The sequence below is a fragment of the Caretta caretta genome, chromosome 24, assembly GCF_965140235.1.
Source record: "Caretta caretta isolate rCarCar2 chromosome 24, rCarCar1.hap1, whole genome shotgun sequence".
Taxonomy (NCBI): domain Eukaryota; kingdom Metazoa; phylum Chordata; order Testudines; family Cheloniidae; genus Caretta; species Caretta caretta.
Genome location: NC_134229.1, coordinates 9004588 through 9017670, shown reverse-complemented (window position 1 = coordinate 9017670; position 13083 = coordinate 9004588). Strand labels below are relative to the sequence as shown.

The window sequence follows — 13083 nt, the reverse complement described above, 5'->3', positions numbered from 1 at the left end:
AAACTCATGGCGATCGGGGGAAGTCCCGGACAACTGGAAAAAGGCTAATGTAGTGCCCATCTTTAAAAAAGGGAAGAAGGAGGATCCTGGGAACAACAGGCCAGTCAGCCTCACCTCAGTCCCTGGAAAAATCATGGAGCAGGTCCTCAAGGAATCCATTCTGAAGCACTTAGAGGAGAGGAAAGTGATCAGGAACAGTCAGCATGGATTCACCAACGGCAAGTCATGCCTGACTAATCTAATTGCCTTCTATGACGAGATAAATGGCTCTGTGGACGACGGGAAAGCAGTGGATGTGTTATTCCTTGACTTTAGCAAAGCTTTTGACCCGGTCTCCCACAGTATTCTTGGCAGTAAGTTAAAGATGTATGGGCTGGATGAATGGATGATAAGGTGGATAGAAAGCTGGCTAGATTGTCGGGCTCAACGGGTAGTGACCAATGGCTCCCTGTCTAGTTGGCAGCTGGTATCAAGTGGAGTGCCCCAGGGGTCAGTCCTGGGGCCGGTTTTGTTCAATATCTTCATAAATGATCTGGAGGATGGTGTGGATTGCACCCTCAGCAAGTTCCCAGATGATACTAAACTGGGAGGAGTGGTAGATACGCTGGAGGGTAGGGATAGGATACAGAGGGACCTAGACAAATTGGAGGATTGGGCCAAAAGAAATCTGATGAGGTTCAACAAGGACAAGTGCAGAGTCCTGCACTTAGGATGGAAGAATCCAATGTACCGCTACAGACTAGGGACCGAATGGCTTGGCAGCAGTTCTGCAGAAAAGGACCTAGGGGTTACAGTGGACGAGAAGTTGGATATGAGTCAACAGTGCGCCCTTGTTGCCAAGAAGGCCAACGGCATTTTGGGATGTATAAGTAGGGGCATTGCCAGCAGATCGAGGGACGTGATCGTTCCCCTCTATTTGACGTTGGTGAGGCCTCATCTGGAGTACTGTGTCCAGTTTTGGGCCCCACAGTACAAGAAGGATGTGGAAAAGTTGGAAAGAGTCCAGCGGATGGCAACAAAAATGATTAGGGGACTGGAACACATGACTTATGAGGAGAGGCTGAGGGAACTGGGGATGTTTAGTCTTCAGAAGAGAAGAATGAGGGGGGATTTGATAGCTGCTTTCAACTACCTGAAAGGGGGTTCCAAAGAGGATGGCTCTAGACTGTTCTCAGTGGCAGCAGATGACAGAACAAGGAGTAATGGTCTCAAGTTGCAGTGGGGGAGATTTAGGTTGGATATTAGGAAAAACTTTTTCACTATGAGGGTGGTGAAACACTGGAATGCATTACCTAGGGAGGTGATGGAATCTCCTTCCCTAGAAGTTTTTAAGGTCAGGCTTGACAAAGCCCTGGCTGGGATGATTTAGTCAGGGATCGGTCCTGCTTTGAGCAGGGGGTTGGACTAGATGACCTCCTGAGGTCCCTTCCAACCCTGATATTCTATGACCCCCCAGGTAATAACCTCACGACCCCCTGAGGGGTCCCGACCCCCAGTTTGAGACCCCCTGACATAGACAATACCTACATCTACAGGAGGAGTTTGTTGGCAGAGGTAATCCACCTCTCTGGCACATGGTAGCTAGGAACACTGTCTACAATGGGATTTAGGTCAGTTTAACTGTGCCGCTCATGGTGTGGATTTTTAACACCCCTGAGCAAGGTAGGTAAGCTGATTTAATTTTCTAGTGTTGCCCAGGCCTAACTGGGATTCCCATAAAGCAATAACTCCTTTGTAGGCACCAATCACTTTGTTAGCACGATCGATTCCCCCCCACGTGGGATTTCGAATCTTGCTTTTGATTTTTTTAAACACCATAGTTTAAAAAATCTTTACAAAGAAAATCTGCAGCAAACCAGCAAAGAGTTAATTTAATTATGCAGGCTGTGCATGGTAATACAACACAGTACTACCTACTGTTTGCCTGAATGATCTGATGAAGTGAGCTGTAGCTCACGAAAGCTCATGCTCAAATAAATTGGTTAGTCTCTAAGGTGCCACAAGTCCTCCTTTTCTGTATGCAGCGTAGCTGTAGCCATGTTAGTCCCAGGATATTAGAGAGACAATGTGTGTGAGCAAATATCTTTTATTGGACCAACTTGTGTTGGTGAGAGACGACCTTTAGAACCAGAACCTGTGTTTTTTAGGGGCAGGTGTGGCCCATCAGTCATCTAAAGTGGCAGATGCTTTCTATCTGACACACCTTCCGTAGCTATTTGCATTTGTTTATCCACCTTTTGTCTGCAGATTACATGGGATACTGTAGCCAAACATTCAATTAAAAACTCACCCTTCTGCTTCCAGATCTCTCTCTTGGGGCTTGTCTACACTTGCAAGTTTTTTTGATGAAACTAATGTCGCCAAGGAAAAATCAACAAAAGCAAAGTCGCTAAAGTGTGTCTACATTTGCTCCCTCTGTCGACAGATCGTGTCCACATTTGGGGCACCTTTGTTGACAGCGAGAGCAATGGCTTGTGGGTATGTATCCCACAGTGCCTGGCAACACCATCCGTCGCTAGGTGTTGTGGGAATGCGGAAATGGAGCGTGGCGCATTCTGGGATGTGCAAAAATGTACCGTCATGCACCGCTTTATGTCCCACCCCTCCAAAGGTCTCTGGCTTCCTTTCGCGCTGTTTTTCCAACTGTCATTCTGTTGTCATGCATGCCAGCATCTGTAGTGAGAGAGGAGGGATCCCGCACTTCTCTCCTATGTGCTGTTAGCTGTCATGAGGACATCGTGCATGGCAGCACAGCTACTTGCAGAGTTATTCACTAAGTTAGCAGAGGATGAATTGCAGGCACCCGAGTGTGATATGGACAGCAGCAACGTATAAGTGCTTTGTGGATTCACAGAGCAGCTGCATACGGTAGACTGTCGCTTTTGGGCTAGGGAAACAAGCACTGATTGGTGGGATTGCATTGTCATGCAGGTGTGGGAAGAGGACCAGTGGGTACAGAACTTTAGGATGCGTAACGCAACCTTCATGGAGCTATGTGCTGAGCGGTCCCCCGACCTGTGGCTCAAGGACACCAAATTGAGAGCTGCCCTTCCGGTAGAGAAGCATGTTCCAATCGCTGTGTGGAAGCTGGCAAATCCAAACTGCTACCAGTCAGTTGCAAATCGGTTTGGAGTAGGAAAGTCCACTGATGGGGGCTGTATCACTCCAAGGGTGCAGGGCAATAAAGCGCATCCTGCTGCATAGGACTGTGACTCTGGGAAATGTGCATGACAAAGCGGATAGCTTTGCACAGATGGGTTTCTCTAACTGGTGGGGCGATTGATGGCACACACATCCCAATTTTAGCACCAGATTACCTTGCCTCTGAATACATCAATAGGAAGGGATACTTCTCCAGGGTGTTGCAGGTGCTTGTGGATCACCAGGGGCGTTTCACGGACATCAATGCAGGCTGGTCTGGAACAGTGCATGACGCACGCATCTTCAGAACAGTGGCCTATACAGAAAGCTGCAGGTGGGGACTTTCTTTCCAGACCACGAGTTCACAGTGGGGGATGTGGAAATGCCCATAGTAATCCTGGGAGACCTGGCTTACCCCTTACAGCCCTGGCTCATGAAACCTTACACAGGGCACCTGGACAGCAGCAAGGAGCGTTTTAACAGGCTGAGCAGGTGCCGCATGGTAGTTGAATGTGCCTTTGGCCGTTTGAAAGCTCACTGGAAATTGCAGTTTAGACCTTATTGAGGATAATATTTCCATGGTCATAGCCGTGCGCTGCACTTAGCATAATCTGTGTGCATCTAAGGGTGAAATGTTTGCTCATGTGTGGAGCACTGAGGCAGAGTGCTTGGCTGCACAGTTTGAACAGCCAGATGCTAGGGTTGTCAGACGTGCCTAGAGGGCTGCTATTAACATCAGAGAGGCTTTGAGGAACCACTTTGACAATGAGGGGCAGTAACACGTCTGCTTGGGAGTTGCTTCCCTGTTGCATCCATGTTCGGATCTTGGGCCCCAAAATTGTACAACACAATGCTTTAGCAGCCTGTTCCCGAGAGTGAATTGATTGCTATACGCTTTTGTAGAACACAGCCCCTGGTATAGACAGCGCTAGGCCGACAGAAGAATTCTTCCATCGATTTAGCTACTGCCTCTCAGGGAGGTGGATTAACTACAGGGCTTGGGGAAACCCCTCCCATCCCTGTATTGAGGGTCTACACTGAAGCGGTACACAAGCACAGCTGCAGCTGTGCCACGTTAGTGTTTTAAGTGTAGACATACCCGGCCTTAGTAAACACAATTTAGATTTTTTTTGTTTTAAATCAAACTGTCTAGCAGGATCTGCTGATGCAATAGTGGACTCAGTGCCCACAGTCTGAGAAGGATAAAAGAAGTCCATTATATAACAGTCTCGTTCTATAATTTGTAAACTTTGTGCCACATCCATTATGCAGGCTAGAAGTTAAGCAGAAGACTCCTGCTTTTATCTCCAACTCAGAGGAGGAGTTTGGTCTTGTAGTTAGAGAGGATGGGGGCCTCAAACTGTCTGATTGATCTTAAGCAAGTCACTTCACTTCTCTGAGCCTCACTCCCCCATCAGTAATACTCAAGAAACCTCACTTAGAAGGAATTCACAAGATAGGCAAAGTACTCTTAGGCCCGATGCTGTGAGGGTGCTGAGCACGCATCTTATCTGGGAACTGGGGGCACTCCTAGCCCTACCCTCAGGGTTTGTTTCAGTTTGCATTAGGCTGAAGTTTTCAATCACTGTGACTTGTCGGGGGTAATTTTTCCTCCTGATGAACGTTACAGAGCTACTCTTAATCCTTTATATCAGGAACTGATCTATTCTATATTGTTCTTACAACATGCACATCATGGTAGTAGCACCTCCAGCAACATGACTAACCCCTGTCTCCGTGATACTTGACTTTACCCTCTTTTGATAGACACACCTTTTGCATAATTAGGAAACTTAGAGATCCCACAGGGGATATGCACTATTGCTTGACATAATTTTTTGACTGACAGCTTACAAAGAGTTTGTGTGTTTTAAGTGGCAAAGGCACATTATTTACCAGTCTACAAAGTATTTGGTTTAGAAGTCAGATTAGAAAAATTGAAGTCAGGAAACCTGGATTCTATCCGTGGACTCACAGCAAGACCTAGGGCAAGTCATTTTATCTCTCTGCACCTGTTTCCTTCTTCTAACTTAGTGTGAGGGTAAATGACTCACCTTTTGTATAAGCGCTGACTAAAACGCTTTGAGATCTACTGACCAAAAGCGCTATATAAAAGCTAGGGATTATCATTACTGAATTAGCAATACTGTAAATGAATGTGTGCAAAGCACTTTGAGATCTTGAGATCAACGGCATTATTTCTTACCTTAAATAGGGCGGGGTGGGAGCCTCAGCCCTTTGGTGGGAGAATTTTACAAATCATGAATCAGGCTATAAAAACAAAACAAAAATCACAACATTTGCTTACAAATCAGGAGATTTTTTTAAAATAGTTTTTTTTTTTACAAGTTGCCTTCTGTTTTTGGAGCATTTAGAGTCACACTCAGGTCATGTTTCCAAGCTTTTACGTGTAATCTTGAGGGTTAGAAATTAGCCTTTGATGTGTGTGTTTAATTAAAAAAAAAAAAGGGTGGAGAGCCTCACCTAATTGCAGGTTGCCAGGAACTGGGGCTTTAAGAAACACTCCAAATACAGTGTGACTTGTCATAAAAATCGCAAGAGTTCAAAATACTGCATGCAGGTACAAACCCAAACTAAAAAAGCAACCCTTCGGGTCACCACGGTGGTGGTGAGAAGGTGTTGGATTTATCTTAGGCCATGTCTACACTAGCACAAAACCCGCGCCCCTGAGCAACATAAATTTTGCTAGCATAAGCGCTGGTGTGCACAGCTCATCGAGCTGGTTTAACTATGTCGAAGGGAGAGCTCTCTCCCACCCACGTAACGCGACTACAGGAGTGATCTTACAGCGGCACAGGTGTGTCTGTGCCGCTGTAAGGTTGTAAGCGTAGGCGTGGCCTTAGATTCGTTAGGCTTGGTCAATACTACATACTTCCATATAACTATGTTGCGCAGGAGTATAAAAAACCCACACCCCTAAGCGACGTAGTTATACTGACCTTAACTCCCAGTGTAGACAGCGCTATGTTGGCGGGACAGCTTCTGCCGCCAACTTAGCAACCGCCTCTCGTGGAGGTGGGGTTATTAAGCCAACGGGAGCGCTCTCTCCTGTTGGTTTAAAGCAGTGGTTCTTAACTGGGGGTGCGAGATGCCCTTTCTGGGGGTGCGAGACATGCCAGATTTTTTTTAGAAGGTAAATCATCGAAAATACAAATGAAGCCCCAGCACGTAAGTACAACTACTTTGTTTCATCAAATCTATTTATTAACATATTTATTAATAGTATTTATTTAACATTATATATTTAGTATTTATTAACATTGTATATTACAGTAATCGTTAATATATAAACAAATATATCTAGGTTTAAAGAACTGACCTACTTCAACGATTTTTGATAAGAGGTGCAAGAACATATTTTGAGAACCAAAGCGGTGCAGGCTGCAGTAAAGGTTAAGAACCACTGGTTCAAAGCATTTTCACCAGCTGTGCTGCAGTTGCACTGATATAAATTTGTAACGTAGACCCCCCCCCAATAGATTCTAAGGCCAGAAAGGCCCATTCTATCTCATCTGACCTCCTGTATAACACGGGCCAGGAGATTTCACCCAGTTATCCCTGATCTTCAGTACTTATATCTGACATACTTATACCCCATGAGTCCTGGCAGAGAAAAAAGAGAAACAAGGGGGAGGGAATGAAGGAAAGAAGTGCTATAAGAGTACAGAAGTGACCCACGATAAAAACTTCCCCTTGCCTCATTGTTATGTGGAGCACTGTACCCATTTCCTGGGATGGGGGGAATCTGCATTTCAGGGGTACTGTGCAGATAAAGTCATGAAGCTCATGGAGCTGAAAGGCAGTACAGCAAGCTAAGAAATCAGAGGAGAGAGATTGACTTAGTCCAGCTTCCTTATGTCACAGTGAGAAAGGAGCATTATATTTTGCACAGCACCAACAGTGCCTTGAAGTGAACTGTAGCTCACGAAAGCTTATGCTCCAATAAATTGGTTAGTCTCTAAGGTGCCACTAGTATGCCTTTTTTTTAAACAGTGCCTTGGGCACCTTAGAAACCTAGAATATCAGGGTTGGAAGGGACCTCAGGAGGTCATCTAGTCCAACCTCCTGCTCAAAGCAGGACCAATCCCCAACTAAATTATCCCAGCCAGGGCTTTGTCAAGCCTGACCTTTCGGTGCCCGCACTCCTGTTCTTTTTGTGGATACGGACTAACATGGCTGTTGTTCTGAAACCTGTCAAAGGAAGGAGATTCCACCACCTCCCTAGGTAACACATTCCAGTATTTCACCACCCTCCTAGTAAAAAAGTTTTTCCTAATATCCAACCTAAACCTCCCCCACTGCAATTTGAGACCATTACTTCACTACCCTGGAGATGAAGAAGCCCACAAATTGCTCCCATCGAACTGTGGAGGGAGACGGGCAGCAGAAGAGAGACAGAAAGGGAAAGTGAGAGGAGGCAAGAGACAGAGTCATGGGAATAGATGCAGGGATGCCCAGGGCCTGTGTTAGGAATGTTGGGGGTGGAGTTGGTGGGAAGGACACTGAGGAGGGGGCATTAGGATAGCTGCTCTTCCCCAGGCCTGTCTGGGGGACACTGGGGAGAGTGGTTCAGGGAGATTGGAGGAACCTTCCCATCTCCAGGAATAGAAGAGATACAGGGGGAAATTGCCCAAGCCTCTACAGGGAACATCAGAGAGAGGGGTGCAGAGAAGTGCCTAGGCACAGATCTGAAGTGGAGGAAGACGTGGGGAGCTGCTCTGCCTAGGCCTATCTGGTAGAGGGCTCTAGCGGGTGGATCCAGTCCTAGAACTGGGAGGGGGCATTCAGGAGTAGAGAGGGGTGGGGGAGCTGTCCAGGCTAGGAGGGGCATTGGGTAAGAACAGGAGCATAAGAGGGGGCTGCCCAAACCGGGGGGCAGTGGGGAGGGAGAAGAGGGGGGATGGGAAAGCCACCCAAACTGAAGGGAGCACTAGCCTGAGGGGGGCACTGGGGGAAGAACAGAGTAAGGGGAACTGCCCAGGCCAGGGGATATTGGGGGGAGTGTAGAGGCAGGGGAGCTACCCAGGCCAGGGGGGAACACAGGGGGTAGGGGTAGCTGCTTAAGCCTGAGGGAGGCACTGGGGGACATGCAGATGGTGGGGAGGCTGATCAGGGTGGGGGGACACTGAGGGAGTGGGTTGCCCAGGCCTGGGGGGGCAGTGGGGGACGTGCAGGGGCTGGGGAGGCTGATCAGGGTTGGGGGGATGACACTGAGGGAGTGGGGAGGGGGTTGCCCAGGCCTGGGGGGGCTGATCAGGGTTGGGGGGACACTGAGGGAGCGGGGGGGGGGTTGCCCAGGCTTGAGGGGGGCACTGGGGGACGTGCAGTGGGTGGGGAGGCTGATCAGGGTTGGGGGGACACTGAGGGGGGCTACCCAGCTCGGGGGGGAGGCTGCTCAAGCCAGAGGGGCGCTAGCTCGGGAGGAGCTTCGTGAGGTGGGGGGGGCTGCGCGGGGCGGGGCTTGTTGCTAACGCGTCCTTCGAACCTCACCCTCGCCAAGATGGCGGCGCGCCCCCTCTCTCCTGGGGGAGTCACATGACCTCTCCTGCCCCCCCGGGCCCCCCCGAGCTGGCCGCGGGCCAACGGGGGCGGGGTGGCGCGCAGTAGGGGCGTGGCTGTCTCACCGCGGAGGGGAGGGGGGCGGGTCTGGCCGGAGCCCGGGCCAATGGCAGGGGCCGGGGGCGGGGCCTGGGCGAAGGTAACAGGTTGCGGTGGGGCGCGGAGGTGAGGAGCGCTCGCGGCGGGGAGCGGCCTGGGCACGGTGAGTGCGGGGCCCCCTGCCCCTGTGGGGCGTTGCCTCCCTCCGCAGCTACGGTTTCTATAGGGGCTCTGCCCCCTGGGACCCGCCCCGCCCCTAGAGGGGGCTGCCTTCCCCTATAGCTGCTGCTCCTATAGGCGCTTGCCTGCCCAAGGGGCCTCCCTGCCTCCTGGGGACCTGCTGGTTCCCTATAGTGACCCCGCGTCCCACAGGGCTTCCCTGTACAGGGATTCTCTTCTCTTCGGGACCTGCTCTCCCCATATAGCACCCGCCCCCATAATGACTGCCCCTATAGGGAGCTCCCTCTGTGGTGGCTGCCTGTATAAGGACTCTTCCCCTGGGGACCCATACTCCCTCTATAGCGACTTCTCCTATTAGGAGCTCCCTCCTATAGCATGTGCCCCTATAACAGCCCTTCATCCTTTGGTGGGAAACCCCTAATTCTCCGTGATGTGCATGTGCTTACCTCCCTCCCCCAACACACGCACCTTCCCCTGCCCCATAAGACACCCCCCCCTTCCCCTGGTGTGTCCTCCCTCCTCGTATAGGGCTCCCTCTCGTTGTATCCCTGTTCTAGTTACTCTCCCTAGGAAGAGACACCCGCTTCACCCTTCCCAAGCCCCAGCTTCTCCTCATTATTCCCCGAGAAGCATCATCATCCACTGAGGTTTTCCCACCCAGATAAAGTCCCGCTGGAGAGTGTGTGTATAACACCACAGATGTGTTACAAGGCTTGTGACAGCAGCTGGAGATTGGGGGGGGGGGGGGAATTGACTGGCTTGAGGGAGTGGGAGGTATCTGGAGCCCTTCACCCCCAGGACACCTGCTCAAATCCAGCCCAGGCTGGAAGTGACTAGAAGCCATGGCCATTCAGTGGCCCTTGTGTTACGGGCTTTCCGTCCAGTTCCTAGCGGCCAGGTACTTAGCAAAGTTGCCATCCTGGATGGCCACAACAGGCTGCTGTGTTAGTAGCCTCAGCAGAGAGGCTGCATGAGACATGGAGACTGAACTTGAGGGCCCGCACGAGGGTCTGTCTGCTGGTGAGGCCCGTTGGCAGGGATTCTGGCTGAAGCCCCGGCTACTTCCACACAGCTTGGCCCTGATCGGTGGCTAAACGGGGACTTCGGACTCCGGGTTTGTCAAGATGAAAGATATGAGCAGCATTAAATCACCATGACCTAAAGCAAACAAATAGCCCCATGCCCAGTAGAAAAATGTAATCTAACCAGTTACTAGTAGCTGAGTTTAAATCCCAACTTAATTGTGGGTAGTACCGTTCTCCAAGCGGTGGTGAGCAAATGGTCTGTGGCCCCCTACTTGTAGACCTGTGTGTATCTTCTCATGCTGAATTGAATATAATCTCTTGTGACGCTGACCTGGACACTGTTGCGTTCCCTCTGTAGAGGGACACAGTAAGAACGCACAAGAATCCTTTCCCTGTGTCGCTGACAATACCTGAAATGATTAAAATCCAAAGGGTCCTTAAAATTGCACGTGCAGTTTGCTAGTGTTCAGGCTGCATCCCTCCTCTCCCCTCCCCAAGCTGATCGAAACTCCAGCAAACATTGAAACTCATTACTCAGTTTCACTCTCTGGTTCCCATGCATTCAGAACAATGCTGCTATTTCTGAGCGCCCCTCACCAGTCTCTTATGGTGTGTGTGATGGAAATACTTCACATCCAAACAAACTTTTCACTGAAGATGAAGGAACAAGATTAGGCTTTGTGAAAACTGTTGTGTAAACAAACCCTTAATGTCTCAGCCTGTTATACCTCACTGGACAGAAGAATTCTGTATTTATGGCAGTTGCCATGTAAAGCAAATGAGAACTTCTGTTTTAGCTGCTCTAATGGAGGGTGATTGTAATTAATTAGGAGTTGGCAATGAACTTTTTGCACTAGTAATTGTATTGTAAATGTTTAAGTGTTTAGTAGCTCAGTTCTCACAAAGTGAGTTTCCCTCTAAGAGCTAAGTGCCACTGGCCTAAACATAGAAGCTGTGTGTAACTGCATGACAAGTGAATGGTTGGAGTTGTCCAGTTTAATCTTTCTGCTTATCTTTTCTTCCCCCCCCACCCCCCCAAAACCAAAACCAAAACCAAAACCAAACCCTTGACTGTACTAAGTGCTGAGATAATCCTAACTTGACATGAGTCATTGTCTTGTTTTATGCGAAGACTCCTGGTGAGGTCTCAAATTGCAGGGAAGGAGGGGATAAATGTCTTCAGGGGAAGCCTTGATTTGAAAAAGTGTCTTGGACCCAGCAAATTTTGTGAATTTTGATTGTCAGTTTGCCTTACTATCTTAAAGCGCTATAATTTGGGTTTCACCTCTGGCTGCAGAATTTGTGTAATGCAGCATCTTTAAAATTTAATGTGCAGTTTCTTACACTGCTCTGCCCTGCCCTTCTTTAACATTCATTCTGAAGGATGGTATTTTTACCAGTAAGTTTGTTTTTTGTTTTTTTTTTCTTCAATCAGAAGAAAAATCTGAGCCCTAGATTATTTATTTACACTCAGCAGCTGATTACAACGTGAATACTATGCTGGAATTCTTTTAATCTTTATAGGCTTGAGGCTTTTTAAAAGACAATTCCTTCCCATTGTGTTAATACATTAGGTTCAGCTATCAGTGCCATGCCTGTATTGTTCTCATACTACATCTTGTGGCATTTATTTTGTAGCTGTGTAAAAAGATGTCCTGACAGGGCACTTTAAAAATACAATCCATTCACAAACCAAAAGAGATAGGTGTCTTTGCAGAATGATTGTTTCTGTGGAATGGCTGTCTGCTCCCAAGTGTGTGTTTCCAAACCATGATTTACAGATTGCTCGGGCTTAAAATCTTGTACTCTTTTAATTTATTGTGTTCCATTTCTGTCAAGGACCTTCAGTTAAGAAACTGTGCTGAAGGATGACATATTCCATCATGTAGTCCTGTTCTGTCTAATTAGACTGCACCCTTCAGCATGGGATCTGTTTGTTTATACACAATAATTAGGAATATAGGGCTCTTGCTTATGTAATAAAACAGTGCTCCTGTCAAGGGTTTTATTACTGCCACAAACCCCAGTTGATGGCGTGAGTTGTTGGGGAATTTTTCACCTCTAAGTGGAGAGGGGATGGATGGCTTAGTGATGAAGGTAGTGGGTAGGACTCGAGACATTTGGGTTTAGTTCGTGCTGTGCCACTGACTTCCTATGTGATGCTGGGCAAGTTGCTTAGTCTTGTGCATAGGACCTCCTAGGGATAATAACCCTTCCTCTGTCTTGATTGTGAACTCCTTGGGGGAGGGGAGTGTCTCTAATTATAGAGCTACATCACACTTAGCACAGGGGGGTTCTGATCTCTGTTGGGACTTTGAAGGTTTACCATCATAAAACAATAATACTAACATACTTAAAATGTGTTTCTCTTTAAAAGAAAAACTACTCCCTAGTCTCCTATCACATTTGCTGGTATCTAGAGGCTGAGAGTGGGATTATGTGATGCATCATGGAAGGCAGTGTGGCTTAGTGGGTAGTTCATTGCACTGTCACTCAGGAGACGGCGTTTCAATTCTTGGCTCTGCCACTGGTTTGCTGGGTGACCTTGGGCAAGTCACTTCCTGTCCCTGTGCCTCGATACTCCTTTCCGTAAAGTGGAGATAATGTTGCTGATCTCCTTTGTAAAGCACTTTTGAGATCTACTGACAACAAGAGCTATATAAGAGCTAGGAATTGTCATAATCCAATACCACAATATTATTTCCTGACCCGGGAGGCAGAGAGACAGAAAGAGAGAGGACTGGGATCCAATCCTGCAAGATGCTAAGTGCCTTTAACTCTTACCCAAGCCAATGGTGTATTTTTTTTATTTTAATTCAGTCCATTCTCTCTGTGGACAGTGCACTTGGTTTTCTTCCCCCGCTGCCCCAGAGATGGAATCCTGCTGTGTCCTTCCTTCCCTAGTCACTTGCCGGGTTTGTTTCCACAGTTCAGATATCCCTTCCACTCCTGCCTCCAGCTCCAAGGAAGGAGAATGTGCTGCTGGTTGTTGTCATTCTTGTTTGGCTACTGAAGTCAGACATCAAACCGACTGATGCGGAGTAATGTGCAGTGTTGAAAGTTGGTTAGACTGTGCTTCATGCTTGGGCAGCTATTTCAAAGCGGGCATCTCCCTTCA

The 13083-nt window shown here is 48.3% G+C and overlaps 1 protein-coding gene across 2 annotated transcripts in view; it reads left to right on the top strand.

Moving 5' to 3' along the window:
• Positions 1-8842: 8842 nt before the first annotated feature.
• Positions 8843-13083, top strand: part of CGN (cingulin) — a 62227-nt gene continuing 57986 nt past the window's right edge. For both annotated transcript variants that reach the window (XM_048828976.2, XM_048828975.2), the window contains exon 1: positions 8843-8923. The gene's annotated coding sequence lies outside the window, so the exon portion shown is untranslated. The remainder of the gene's footprint in view (positions 8924-13083) is intronic.